This window comes from Pongo pygmaeus, chromosome 20 (assembly GCF_028885625.2).
Source record: "Pongo pygmaeus isolate AG05252 chromosome 20, NHGRI_mPonPyg2-v2.0_pri, whole genome shotgun sequence".
Lineage (NCBI taxonomy): Eukaryota > Metazoa > Chordata > Mammalia > Primates > Hominidae > Pongo > Pongo pygmaeus.
In genome coordinates, this window is record NC_072393.2 from 42612433 (window position 1) to 42623950 (window position 11518).

The window sequence follows — 11518 nt, forward strand, 5'->3', positions numbered from 1 at the left end:
TTGGATGAGCTTGATGTACCACGTTTTCTTTATCCAGTCTACCATTGATGGGCACCTGGGTTGATTCCATATCATTGCTATTGTGAATAGTGCTGCGATCAACATGCAAGTGCATTTGTCCTTTTGGTAGAATGATTTCTTTTCTTTTGGGTAGATACACAGTAATGGGAATGCTGGGTCAATTGGTAGCTCTGTTTTAAGTTCTTTGAGAAATCTCCAGGCTGCTTTTCACACTGGCTGGACTATTTTATGCTCTCACCAACAGTGTATAAGCATTCTCTTTTCTCCACAGCCTCACCAGCATCAGTTGTTTTTTGACTTTTTGTTTGAGATAGAGTCTCGCTGTGTCACGCAGGCTGGAGTGCAGTGGCATCATGATCTTGGCTAACTGCAACCTCCGCCTGTTGGGCTCAAACAATTCTCCCACTTCGGCGTCCCAAGTACCTGGGATTATAGGTGCATGCCACCCCACCCAGCTAATTTTTGTATTTTGTGTACAGATGGGGTTTCACCATGTCGCCTAGGCTGGTCTCAAACTCCTGGGTTCAAGCAATCCCCTACCTTGGCCTCCCAAACTGCTAGGATTACAGGAGTGAGCCACTGCACCCAGCTTATATTTGTGTATACGTTAAATCATATGTGTTATTTTATGTATGTGTATATATTAAGTTGTATATTCACATATATAATTATATACACATATATTACATTATACACACATATATTTGTTTACTCATGCAATTTGTCTCAGCAGAAGTAAAAACTCATATAAGTAAAATAATATTTACAGGCCAGGCGTGGTGGCTCACATCTGTAATCCCAGCACTTTGGGTGGTTGAGGCGGGAGGATCACCTGAGGTCAGGAGTTTGAGACCAGTGTGGCCAACATGGTAAAACCCCATCTCTACTAAAAATACAAAAATTAGCCGGGCGTGGTGGCACACGCTTGTAATCCCAGCTACTCAGGAGGCTAAGGCAGGAGAATCACTTGAACCCGGGAGGCAGGGTTTGCAGTGAGCCAAGATCACACCATTGCACTCCAGCCTGGGGTACAAGAGCGAAACTCCATCTCAAAAAAAAAAAAAAAAAAAAAAAAAATTAGCATTGTTTTTGGTGCAAAAGTACTTTAACATCTTAAATGGTCATATAATGGAAGATACTTTAACTCTTAGAAAGAATGTTAGCTCCTTATCTACTATAAAGGTATCCTAATATCTTTGTACCTGAAGTGGTATCTGAGGCAAATTGTTATATTAAAAAAGGAAAATGCTTTATAATAATAAAAAAGTTATATAGTAGCCCTCCCTTATCTGCAAGAGTTGTGTTCTAAGACCCACAGAGGATGTCTGAAAGTGTGAATGGTATTGACCCAATTGCTGTCGATCAGAACACATTTGTTTATATTTTCCAAACACAAATTTAATGTTTTTTTTCCATCTTAATTAAGCACTTATCACACACGTGGCTGTACTTTTTAGAGGTTGGGGTTCAACAAACAAGACTAGCAGAAATTTCTTTTCCTCCTTACACTTTCACAGCTAAAAGATTTGTTCTTACCGTAGATCTTAGCAACCTCAGCACACGACTTATTTTCCTTATTCAGTCAAGAATTTTCACATTTTCACTTAAAGAAAACACTTTAGCGCTCCTCTTCTGCCTATCTAAATTGGCAGCATCACTACTCTTGCATTTTAGGGCCATCATTAGGTAAAATTAGAGTCACTTAAACACAAGCACTGTGATACTGCGGCAGTCAATCTGATAACCAAGTTGGCTACTCACCGACTAAGGGTAGCGCATATAGCATGCATCTGCTGAGCAAAGGGGTGTTCATATCCGAGGCAGAACAAAGCAGGACAGTGAGATATTTCATCACGCTCCTCAAAACAGCACACAATTTAAAGCTTATGAATTGTTTCTTTCGGGAATCTTGCATTTAATATTTTCAGACCACAATTTACTGTGGGTAACCGAAACCGTGGGAAGTAGAACCATGGATAAAGGGGGACTACTGTATATGCTTCTGTATGTGTGCAAATACTTACATGAATCGTGGAGAACATCATGGGAAGATGCTCATCATCTTGTTAACTCGTTATTTCAAGAGTGGAACTGGAGGGGGAATACTGCCTTTCCTTTATATTTATTTGTAATATTTCATTTTCATTATGAACATGTGTTATTTTAGTATTTTTAAATATTAATAAAGACAGGCAAAAACATGTAATTTTAATTCAAGCTGAAATCTTCAAGGCAATCATATATAATTAAATAGAGCAAAGAAAACATTCTAAATTCCTGAAGGGAAAAGGGAAAAGAAAGCACAATGTATAAACCAAGTGAGTCTAAAAGCAACAATGTATCATAATGCCTAAGTTCGTGGGACCAATTCCAATCCAGTCCAAGGAAGCAGAGACTGGCGACCAACATTCCCTTTCAGGCCCCTGCAGGGTCAAGAGCATGCTCCTGGAATAGACTGAGAAACTAGAGCAGGCTAAGTGAGGTGCCAGGAATAAAGACACCGCCTGACTGACACATTCTCCACTCTCCCTACACCCGCTCCTCTCCTCACCTCACTTCCATCAGGCTCCAATTCTGCCCTCTTCCCAAGAGCCTCAGATTGAAACCTTGCAAGGAAGACACCGATTCTCAAAGTCACAGGCTTGGTAATCTGAGCGGCAAAGGTGAATGATCTCGTGCTCCCCCTAATCCCCGCTACTCCCCTCGCCACTGCTGCCCAGTACCTGCCCCCTCCTCCATAATTTGAACTGTCTTCCCAGGACTTGGAGGCGGGTCGGCCCAAGCGCTTCTTACTGGCCAATATGGAACAAACCTCCCCTCTCTTGCACATCCATTGGCTAAAAGATCTGTCTACTTAAATCTGACTGCCACCTTCTTTCTGTGTTGCCGGGATAGGACTGTCTGCCTATTAACAGCTGGTCACGTTTCCCATTGGCCTCCGTTTCCGGAAGCCCGCCCCCACGTTTCCGGGAGCCCGGCGGACGCTGGGTCTGCAAGATGCCATCCGGGCGCACAGTGGGTATAGTGGTTCCGCAACCTTGGGGTGTTCGGCCGAGCGCCTGCCTAACATGGGAGCGCCTGCCTAACCCTCCTGACTGGAGGGTCAGCGGCGGGGAGTCCTGGCCTTCAATCGGCCATCGCCACGGCAGAAACTGGGGCCCGGGCTGCGTCCAGGCCCTTCCCCGTCCGTCCACAGGTCTCATGGGCGCCCCAACTGGGGCTGATGTAGTTTCCCGACCTCTGACATGTAGGATCTGGAGATTAAAGGTATAAAAACGGGGACTTTTCAGCCCACTCAGGTAAAACACCCTTTTTTTTGGGCAGGTGTTTTGTTGCAGAATGCCCCGAGGGGAAGGAGTGACTGCTGGGTTTCGGTTTATAAAATAAAATAAACTCCTGGTTTAGATTATGTTTATAATATGGCTCCCCAACCTTTAAGAAATCCCACTTTTTGCCAGTTGTGTTATTTAGTGGGATGCTGAAGGGGTGGCCTGCGCCTCCACACCTGTGGGCGTTTCTCCTCAGGTGGGACGAGAGACTGAGAAAGAGACACAGAGAAAAAGTATACAGAAAGAAAAGTGGGCCCAGGGGACCGGCGCCAGCACTGGTCTCTGAGTTCCCTCAGTATTTATTGATCATTATCTCTACCATCTTGCAGAGGGGGATGTGGCAGGACAATAGGGTAATAGTGGGGAGAGGGTCAGCAGGAAAACATGTGAACAAAGGTCTATCATAAACAAGGTTAAGAAAAGGTGCTGTGCTTTGATGTGCACGTATACAAACATCTCCGTGCGTTAAAGAGCAGTACTGCCGCTAGCACGTCTCACCTCCAGCCTTAAGGCGGTTTTCTCCTATCTCGGTAAATAGAACATATAATCGAGTTTTACACCGAGACATTCCATTGCCCAGGGATGAGCAGGAGACAGATGCCTTCCTCTTACCTCAACTGCAAAGAGGCCTTCCTCTTTCACTAATCCTCCTCAGCACAGACCCTTTACGGGTGTCCGGCTGGGGGACGGTCAGGTCTTTCCCTTCCCAGGAGGCCATATCTCAGGCTACCACGTGGGGAGAAACCTTGGAGAATACCTGGCTTTCCTGGGAGAAACCTTGGACAATACCTGGCTTTCCTAGGCAGAGTTCCTTGCGGCCTTACGCGGTGTATTGTGTCCCTGGGTACTTGAGATTAGAGAATGGCGATGACTTTTAACAGGCATGCTGCCTTCAAGCACTTTTTTAGCAAATCACATCCTGCATAGCCCTAAATCCATTAAACCTTGAGTCAACACAGCACATGTCTCTGCAAGCACAGGGTTGGGGCTAGGGTTACAGATTAACAGCATCTCAAGGCAGAAGAATTTTTCTTAGTACAGAACAAAATGGAGTCTCTTACGTCTACTTCTTTCTACATAGACACAGTAACAGTCTGATCTCTCTTTCTTTTCCCCACAGGATATGTTCGATAAGGACAGCCAGTTAAAATGGCTTTTTGTTGTTGTTGTTACTAAATAAACCAATTTTTAGTTTTGATTGCCCTAACAAGAGCAACTTCTCAGACTTAATAAAATCACACTTATTTTGAGAAGTTTCTGTGAAAGGCATAGCAAGTTACTTTGGAATTGTTTTAACGAAAATAAATTCCTGCTTTTGGTACCTTAGTAGGAGTATTTCCCCCAATTTCTTTAAAATCTTATTTTTGGGGCATGTATATTATATAGAGTAACTTTTGTGAAAGAAACAGCTAAGGAGGTTTTGGGATTTCCTTTATGAAGTATAACCCTAGTTTTGATTTTTTTTTTTTTTTTTTTTTTGAGACGGAGTCTCGCTCTGTTGCCAGGCTGGAGTGCAGTGGCACAATCTCCGCTCACTGCAGTCTCTGCCTCCCGGATTCAAGTGATTCTCTTGCCTCAGCCTCCCGAGTAGCTGGGATTACAGGTGCATGCCACCATGCCCAGCTAATTTTTGTATTTTTAGTAGAGATGGGGTTTCACCATGTTGGCCAGGATGGTCTCAATCTCTTGACCTCATGATTCACCTGCCTTGGCCTCCCAAAGTGGGTTATGATTTTTTTTATAGTGGTAATGATTCTGTCTTCTTAACTCCTTTAAAATCTTAGTCAGTGGGCTGGGCGCTGTGGCTCACGCCTGTAATCCTAGCACTTTGGGAGGCCGAGGCGGGTGGATCACTTGAGGTCAGGTGTTTGAGACCAGCCTGGCCAACATGGTGAAACCCCATCTCTACTAAAAATACAAAAATTAGCCGGGCGTGGTGGCGGGCGCCTGTAATCCCAGCTACCCAGGAGGCTGAGGCACACGCTTTATAAAACAGCCCCAACATTCTTCATAGGCCTGTCCTTAATTCTCACCACCCCTCTGCTTCTGACATTGTACCTAAAATTTTTTGTTATTATATGAGAACTCTGGAAATGCCCAGCATTAGCCACTAATGTTTCTGTTTGATATTTCCCCATATCTTAATAGTGACCCTCAATCCATTACTCAGATGGGTGTCCTTTTCTTGGATGTCTGGAAACTAATACCAGCTATCCCTCTGATCTCCCTGCTGAGCTACCATTTTGTCCTTTCTTTTCTACAATTGGCGTTCGTAACCCTCAGCTCTTTCATGAGCAGCCTTGATACTTTCGACTCCTTCTAACTCTGAATTTATTACCTGCAGTTTCCATGAGCCAAGTTTAGGGGCCTATGAGATGGTCCCATGTAAATTTTCACATTCCTCAAACCAAAATGTAGTGTTTCCTTCTATCCGGAATGTAGGCCGTAGACCCCGTGGGTATGGGGCATTGTCAACAGTGAGACCACAGCAGTTTTTGTGTCATCTGACAGCATCTCCAAATACCCTTCATGGTTGTCACTGCTTCCCAAGACATTTCCAAGTAACACTTCCCAGTGATGACTTGTTATTTGATATTGTTACTTAATATGTTAAGGTGGCTGTTGTAGGCACTATTACTGTGTAAGAAATTACACCAAAATTTAGTGGCTCAACACAATCATTATGTTTGTGGATTCTCATGTTCATGGTCGAGATTTCAGACAGGGCACAAGGGTGGCCTGCTGTCTCTGTCCATGATGTCTGGCCTTGGCACGGAAGACTCAGCATCTGGGGGCTGGAACCATTTGGAGGCTTGTTCCCTCATATCTGATACCTGGCTTGGGTTGCTGGAAGAGGGGGCTCAGCTGGGACTGAGTGCCTACATGTAGTGTTTCCATATGGCCTTGACTTCCTTACAGCTTGGCAGTCTCAGGGTAGTCAGAATTCTTAGGTGGCACAGGGCTCCAGGGCGGATGCTGAGTGGTCTTTTATGAGGTAACACAACAAATCCACCCAGGATCAAGGAGACAGGACATCGATTCTGCCTCTCAAAGGGAGGTGTGGCCATTTTTTAAAAATTGCCACAGCGACATGCCTATTTAATGTATCAGGAAAATTTAAAGTATCCTGATAGCTGCATTTTTTTTTTTTTTTTTTTTTTTTTTTAGACGGAGTCTCACTCTGTCGCCCAGGCTGGAGGAGTGCAGTACCACGATCTTGGCTCATTGCAACCTCTGCCTCTCGGGTTCAAACGATTCTCCTGCCTCAGCCTCCTGAGTAGCTGGGACTACAGGCGTGCGTCACCATGCCCAGCTACTTTTGTATTTTTAGTAGAGACAGGGTTTCACCATGTTGGCCAGGATGGTCTCGATCTCTTGACCTCATGATCTGCCCACCTGAGCCTCCCAAAGTGATGGGATTACAGGGGTGAGCCACTACGCCTGGCCAATAGCTGCATTTCTAAGTAATTGGTCTCCTTTGAAATTCTATGAATTTTATTTCCTGTAGTTTATAGCATTATTTTGAGAAGGGATCAAAGACTCTCCCATATATCAGAAGGATCCTGGACAGAACAGGCTCACTGCCAACCATTTCTCCCAATATATACGTGTATATATATATATTTTTTATTTTTTATTTTTTATTTTATTTTTTTTTTTGGAGACACAGTTTCACTCTGTCGCCCAGGCTGGAGTGCAGTGGTGCAATCTCGGCTCACTACAGCCTCTGCCTCATGGATTTGAGCGATTCTCCTGCCTCAGTCTTCCAAGTAGCTGGGGTTACAGTTGTGCACCACCACTCCTGGCTAATTTTTTCTATTTTTAGTAGAGACTGGTTTCATTGTGTTGGCCAGGCTAGTCTTGAACTCCTGGTCTCAGTGATCCGCCCGCCTTGGCCTCCCATAGTGCTGGGATTACAGATGGAGCCATCACGCCCAGCCCACTTCCCCCAATATTTGAAATGCACAGTTTCTGCTCTGGTTCATTGGTCAGGGCAGGACTTTCTCATTTGCCTTAGACCTAACAGTAGTTTAGAAATTGGCCTGTAACATTTTTTGGCATGATTTCCTTCTGTTTGTGCTGATATTTTTCTCACCTCAATAAGGATCAGGAGCTTCTTTTCCTTTTTCTTTTTTCCAGGTAGAAATCATGTTTTCTTTTAATTGAATACTTAACTCACAACGTTTCCTCTTTTGCAGCTGCTCTGCTAATAATTAGGTTCCCACCTCTCAAGATCATTAGGAGCTTCATTTCCAATTCCTCTGTTTTGCATGCATTGGAAGGTAGGTTTCCTTGTAAACCAGATTTTGGACTCTGCAGGCTTTGCCAAATGGCCTTTTTACCCTCATGTATATTGCATTTTCTTTGGATAGTCTCATGGATTCTCAAAGATACTGTATTCCAGTATTTTACCATTCATGAGTTTAGAAGTGTGTTTACTTTCCTGAGTTTTCATTTTCTTTTTCTTCTGTCATATGTAATTTACAGAGCAAATACCTACCAGAATGGATAACTTGAGGGATGTGGAAAGTGAGTTTCTTTGCGCTTATCTAGTGAGGGTGATTTTTAGTCAATGAGCATTTGGTATATGCCTGGGAATCCAACAACCGCTATTTAGATTCAGAGCCAGCCTTTATTTATCAGCTTTCTGATGCTGAACTCATCAGTGAACTTCTCTGTATATTTGATTCATCATGAGGAAAATGGTGACACTGAGGGTGACTGATTTCCAAGTTTACATCGGTTGCCCCAGGGGAAGTGCCTGGCCCCCATCTGGTCCTTGCTGCTCTAACTTTGCCCTGTTAATTGAAGAAATGCGGCTGTAAACACTTCCTGGGGTGTTGCTGGCATTTACTGTCCTCCCAGTTTACGGAGAAGCCCATATTTTCAGCCTCTTCCTCTGCTTTCTGTCATTTCTGAACCATCTCACCCGACCTGGTGTAATTTTCATTGTGCGTGAGTTTGCACAGATGTAATTTGGGCCTACATGTCTCCACATAGCCTAATGCCCACATCCCACCTCCACTAGGATCTGGAGCTCAGGACCCACTACCTCCCCGGCCCACTGCAAGCTTGAACATTTGATGGTGGACACCCCTCCCTGACTTTGTATTATGGTGGGTTCTCTTGGGTCTTTTTCTCTGTGGGTCTGTCCTGTGCTATAGTGTATGGAGCCGGGGGGATTTTCCCTGTGTTCCTGAAGGAGGGTCACTAGGAGTTTTTGAGCAAAGAGGGGCTGATGGTTCTTAAGGGTATCCCACAGAAGGGAGAGGCCAGACATATTCAGGAAAATCTTGGTTTTTTATTCTTGTAGGTCCAGATTTTGGATGAATCTCTCTAGAGATTGAACAGGTAAGGCTCACCTTTCAATAGTTACACCAAGAAAGGCCTAGGTGGTGACTTAAGCTATGGTTTTGGGCGACATGAGAGTGGTCAGGCGGACAGTAGGGAAGTCTACATGTAACCCAAAGGGAAAAGAGAAAAGGCCCCTCAGAAATCAGGGCAAAGTCCCACAGTGTCTCTTTCCCCATAGTGTCACTGGCGTGGGGATTACCTTCCCACTATGTCCCCCAGAAGACATGAGGCCATAGACTGCAGTGCCAGTGGACAGAGGAGCTATGGGGATGGAAGTTTGATTGCTTTATTTAACTGCACACCCCAGTGCGTGTGCGTCTCTTCTGATGCAGAGCCCCAATGGGTAAGCTCTGTGCTTCTCCACACAGTGGATCAGGAGTGGAAGCATTCTGTCTGTTTAGCACTTGACGGTTTGGTTGTGACCTGATGTCATGGTGATAATAGAGGCAATGATCCTAACAGCTTAGAACCGTTCAGCTTGGCTGGGCCCGGTGGCTCACACCTGTAATCCAGCATTTTGGGAGGCTGAGGTGGGTGTATCACCTGAGGTCAGGAGTTTGAGACCAGGCTGGCCAACATGGCGAGACCCCGTCTCTACTAAAAATACAAAAATTAGCCGGGTATGGTGGCACACGCCTGTAATCCTAGCTACTTGGGAGGCTGAGGCAGGAGAATCACTTGAACCCGGAAGGTGGAGGCTTCAGTGAGCTGAGATCTTGCCGTTGCACTCCAGCCTGGGCAATGGAGCGAGACTCTGTTTCAAAAAAAAAAAAAATTGTTCAGCTTGTGGGTAGGTATTAGGGAAACAGATATTAGGGAAACAGAGAAAGACCTGATTTTGGATTTTTAGCTTTAATGCTTGTGAAAAGCTATAAAAATAATTTTCTGCCCCTAGCTTTAAAGTACTGTTAGTGAGAAATTAAAATTCCTTCAGGAGGATTAAACTGAAGGTGACATTTCTGTTACCCTAATTCCAAAAGTTTTGGTTGTTAGAATTTTCTTTAATGTTCATGAAGAAGTATTTTATATTTTCCATCGCGATTCATTCTCTTTAGCAGGTAATTTTGAACTTTAGTTTCTTAAATACCCAAATTTGGTTTTTCCTCAGTCTTCTCTCTGCTACAGATTTCTGACTTAACAGGAAAGGCAATTTTCCTCAAATAGGGCAAAGAACAGCGGGAACAGTAGAGGGCACCTTCAACCCTAGCATGGAAATGAGGTTCCTGCTTCAAAATGAACCATCACAGCAGTCTTGGCTTTTTGATTTAGACCCTCATTTCTCTTATAATTTGAACTTATATTGGAGAGAAGGGGCCTGTCTCTTAAGCCAGCTAGTTTTTGTACTGGGTATTTATATATCATTTCATTTGTTCCTTAGTGTTTTTTCATTTCTATTATGATTTGTTCTGTGGGCTGTGACTTACCGGTATGTTTTTCACATGTTTATAAAGCTGAGTACTTCTGTATGTCAGCTCAGCACCCCTAGCGTCAGCCATGCTACTCTCCTGCTGTGCATTAGATGGGGACCTGTCCCCCTGCTGAATCTCCTGGGTTCCCGCTGTCAGCACCTGAAGGTACCCACCAGATGTGTCTGTCACTTCCCTCCATCCACCTCTTGTGGTTCTCATGTTTCTGCCTCCCTAGAGACCATTTCTCTCTAGAGCAGTGCTTTGCAATAGAAATACAATGCCAGACACGTACGTCATTTTAGATTTTCTAGTAGTCACTTTAGAAAAGTTAAAAAGAGGCTGGGCATGGTAGCTCACACCTGTAATCCCAGCACTTTGGGAGGCTGAGGTGGGCAGATTAGCTGAGGTCAGGAGTTCGAGACCAGCCTGGCCAACATGGTGAAACCCCGTCACTACTAAAAATACAAAAATTAGCTGGGTATGGTAGCAGGTGCCTGGGATTACAGCCTCCCGAGTAGGCTGAGATATGAGAATCACTTGATTCTGGGAGGTGGAGGCTGCAGTGAGCTGAGATCATGTGCACCACTGCAGTCCAACCTTGGCAACAGAGTGAGACTTTGTCTCACAAAAAAAAAAAAAAAAAAAGAAAGAAAGAAAGAAAGAAAAAGGAGCAGGTGAAATTAATAATGTGTTTTATTTCACCTAAAATGTTAGTATTATCGAGAATATCACTTCAACATCTTACCAAAATAAAAATTATTAATGAGATATTTTGCATTCTTCCTCTTTTTTGAGATGGGGTATTGCTTTATTGCCCAGGCTGGAATGCAGTGGCACCAGCATAGCTCACTGCAGCCTCAAACTCCTGGGCTCAAGATCCTCCTGCCTCAGCCTTCCTAGTAGTTAGGACTACAGGCACACACCACCATGCCCAGCTAATTTTTTTTTTTTTTTTTTTTTGAGAGGAAGTCTCACTCTGTCACCTAGGGTGGAGTGCAATGGCATGATCTCAGCTCATTGCAACCTCCACCTCCCAGGTTCAAGTGATTTTCCTGCCTCAGCCTCCTGAGTAGCTGGGACTACAGGCGTGCACCACCATGCCTGGCTAATTTTTTGTATTTTTAGTAGAGACAGGGTTTCACCATGTTGGCCAGGCTGGTCTTGAACTCCTGACCTCAGCTGATCCACCCACCTTGGCCTCCCAAAGTGTTGGGATTACAGGTGTGAGCCACTGCCCCAAGACTTTTTTTTTTTTTTTTTTTTTGAGATAGGGTGATACGGTCTCACTCTGTCACCCAGGCTGGAGTGCAGTGGTACGATCTTGGCTCACTGCAACCTCTGCCTCCCAGGTTCCAGTGATTTTCCCACCTCAGCTTCCCTAGTAGCTGGGACTACAGGTGCACG